This window comes from Mus caroli, chromosome X (genome assembly GCF_900094665.2).
Source record: "Mus caroli chromosome X, CAROLI_EIJ_v1.1, whole genome shotgun sequence".
In the NCBI taxonomy this organism is placed as follows: domain Eukaryota; kingdom Metazoa; phylum Chordata; class Mammalia; order Rodentia; family Muridae; genus Mus; species Mus caroli.
In genome coordinates, this window is record NC_034589.1 from 40,934,673 (window position 1) to 40,938,752 (window position 4,080).

The following is a 4,080-nucleotide window of genomic DNA, read 5'->3' on the forward strand; positions in this document are numbered from 1 at the left end:
CCCAAAATCCTGCGGCGGGGGTCGTGGGTAGCTGGCGGGTGTCAGGCAACCCTGCGCTCCCGCTACCCTGGCGCTGATCCGGCCGGGTGAGGCCTGTGGTCCTACTCAGGCCGGTTTCTGCTTCCCTAACTAATGCAGTCTCCTCCCATCACATCTTACTTCTAACCTTGAATCCATTTGAACAGAACCCAAGCTGAAGAGTAATTGTTACTGGTAATGAGATTATGGTCTTTACAGGATTAAAATTACCTATAGAAATTTAATCACTAGGATTTTAAAATCCAAAAGCTATCTTTTTACCTATACAAAGTATTCCTATCTGACAACAACTGAATTGATTTGTGTACACACTTAGAGCATTGGCCAACTCAGGATATACCATAAAACAATGTGGCTAAACCAACCACAGTTTTAATTTCTCACAGTTCTAAAAGCTAGAAATCCCTGGTATGGCCAGTTTAGTTCTTGCTGAACTTACGTGGCCTTTCTTTCCTTTGTGGTACTCTGAAAGACAGAGATATCCTATGTAGATTAATACAGCCCTTATCCATACGAGTACTTTAAAATTTATTCTATGTTTATTTATTTTATGTGTATGGGTGTTTTGCCTGCATGTATGTGTGTACACCACTTGCACGAATTGGAGTTATAGATCATTTTAAGCTTTCACGTGGGTGCTTGGACTTGAACCCAAGTCCTTAGGAAAAGCAGTCAGTGTTCTTAATCGCTAAGCCACCTTGCCAGGTCTGTAAGATTGTTTTTAAAGGACATGGAAATGGATAGAAGAAAATTTACATATACTATAATATCTACACATACCACTAAAGCATCTACCAGGAATCTGAAGATTCACTGACAAAATATTAGGGTTTTATCAGGTAAGGACAAGCCTGTATAATCGCCTTATAAGGTATGTATCCAAATACAGTGACATTGAATATTAGGACTTGAACCATGTGAAGGGTAGAGGGGGTATATAGTTAGTCCATAAAAAGTAGTTTAATAGTAAAGCAGAAGTTATCACTTGTTAGTAAATTAGTAGGTGTCTGAGATGTATGTGGGAGGAGCATGACCATCTACAAATATACAAACATTTAAAGAACAGTCTAGCAGACAAATAAGCAGGTTGCTTTGTAATTGATAGAAATGGTGCATGGAATGCATTCAGGGAATCTAGAAGAACGATGTTAGGAATGAATAGGAAAATCTTCTCATAGAATGAGAAAGAAGGAGCAGCAGAAACCCATTATTCACAACCGAAGTAGTGGTGAGAGGCCAGCAAAGTCCTTTGTCAAAGCAAACCATTCAATATGACTGAGTAGGTTTCGGTGAATCCCCATTCTTCATAATATCAGCTGGGCCGAAGGTCTGCCTGGCTGACAGGAATACCAACATTACCTAACCTGTCCCATCCCGATTGCAGGCTCACAGAAAAAATGGCAACTATGTCCTTTTAACTCACTCACTACGGTATTATTGGTCAAAGGTGCACTTAAATGCTTTTGATAGTGATGATTATAGAGAAAATGAAATATAAATGCCTAGTGACGAGTTTCATTGTAACAACTGTTATAACCCCATTATTAAAGAGATGAATATATCCCTAAACAAGAGGTAATCACATGTCTAAAGCGTCTTTGCCCCTCACTTATTTTGTTAAAATGCTATTCTCGTTTATGTCCCATCTTTCCCTCCTGGTGTGCATTAGTAACTATGGAAACATCAGGATACCAGAGTTTCAGTATCTCAACATTCCCAAGTTCTATTAGAGTATGAAAACAATTTCTATCATGGTTTTGAGAGAGAGAGAGAGAGAGAGAGAGAGTTGTTGCCATTACAAATGAATGCAAGACAAAAAAAAATCATGATATCATCAGACAAGCACAGACTTTAATCAACATCAGATAATGGTTAGGGTTCATCTTACCTATTTACACTATGTACTAAGACCCAAGTAGGGGCTAGAGAAATGTCTCAGCCATTAAGTATACTTGCTGCTCTTATAGAGGACCCAGGTTTGGTTCCCAGCACCCATCTCAGGCAGCTTACAACCCTCTAAAACTCTAGTTCCAGATGATCCAATCCCCTTGTCCTGTCTCTTTGGGTACCTGCCCATGGTGCACATACAGACAGGTAGGCATACACATATGTAGGGTTAAATGGGGTCCTGCATCCACTCCACCACGGGGCTCAGGCCACTCAGGGAGGCAGGACACAGGCGTTTTGACTGTGCTTACCCCACACCGTGTCAGGCTATGAGAAGCCCTGGGACACCTCTCCGTGGGTGGGGAAGCACAGTCTGAGTTCCTGGGGACAGCTGGAGCTGGCTTGGGGGTCCCTGAGCCTGTGATGAAGCCCGGGCCTTTGGTTCTCAGGCTCTTGGACACCCAGGCGCCACTGGGAGCCACAGAAGAGCTGAGAATGGAGTGGGGGCCCATGGGCTGGATCTAGCCTGGGACAGAGGAGGAAAGAGGGGAGCTCTGGCTGGGTCCCTCCGGGAGGAGTCTTTGGCTTGTTGGCAGGCAGCAGTCTTGAGCTTGGTGGCAGTGGTGGCTGGGAGCACGGAGAGGCCTTGTAAGGGAGATTAGGCCTTCTCTAGGGCTCCCCACAACGGATCCCATAGCTGATGACTGACAGAGCACCGGGCTCAGCCTTGAATGCCAGACCAATTTCATAGTTGTGAAAATAATAACTTAAGGTTTGTTTTCAATTTTTTGTCTATTATCTGGCACAGATTAAATCCTGACCTGATCCCTACTCAGAATAATGTGCATCAGGACTGAAGAAATGGCTCAGCGGTTAAGAGCACTGGCTGCTTTTCCAGAGGTCCTGAGTTCAATTCCCAGCAACCACATGGTGGCTCACAACCATCTGTAATGGGATCCAATGCCCTCTTCTGGTGCGTCTGAAGACACTACAGTGCACGTTAAATAAATAAATAAATCTTTAGTGTGCATCAAATGTGAATAAAATTAATGCAGCTATATTGATTCAAAATGGTTATCTTCACAGAAGGACACATAAGGCAAGAGAATTGCACAGACTCCCAACCAAGATTATCTACAGAGAAAGACTGTCACAGAAGCAACTATCAAACTACCTGCAAATATAAACAGATAATAGACTAAATTAAAGGGGCCTTGGATGAAATGCCCTACAGTGGGCACAGGGAACTTGTAGAGTCCTTCTCCAGTAGAAAAACGGGCCATCAAGTATGGGACGGGGTTGCCATTCCACAGTCAAAAACTCTGACCCAGAATTGTTCCTGTGTGAAAGAATTGCAGGGACAAAAATGGAGAAAAGCCTGAGGGAAAGAAGGTCCAGTGACAGGCCCAAATTGGGATCCAGGTCAAGGGGAGGCCCCAAGGCTTCACACTATTACTGAGGCTATTGTGCGCTTACAGACAGGAGGCTAGCATGGCTGCCCTCAGAAAGGCCCAACAAGCAGCTGAAAGAGTCAGATGCAGATTTACACACAACCAAACGACAGAAGCTGCTGACCCCTGTGTTTGAATTAGGGAAACTCTGAAAGAAGCTGAGGAGGAGGGCAACACCGTAGGAGGACCAGCAGTCTCAACTCACCTGGAACTCCTGGCATCTCTTAGACACTGAGCCACCAACCAGGCAGCATATACCAAATGATATGAGGCCTCCAACACACATACAGCAGATGACTGCTGGGTCAGGGTTCAGTCAGAGATGATGTATCTCCAGAGACTGGAGGCCCCAGGGAGTGGGGAGGTCTGGTGGGGGACAGGGAGTGGAGACATGCTCTTGGAGATGGGGGAGGAGTTGTAGGATGGGGAACAGTCAGAGGGGGATAAAGTCTGGACTGTAAAAAAAAAGAGTATAGAATAAGTTTTTTTTTTAAAGTTGCGCATTACATGCATTTTGTTCTACTTTTTTTTAAATTTTTTTTTAAGATTTATTTGTTTATTATATGTAAGTACACTGTAGCTGTCTTCAGACACTCCAGAAGAGGGCGTCAGATCTTGTTACAGATGGTTGTGAGCCACCATGTGGTTGCTGGGATTTGAACTCTGGACCTTTGGAAGAGCAGTCGGGTGCTCTTACCCACTG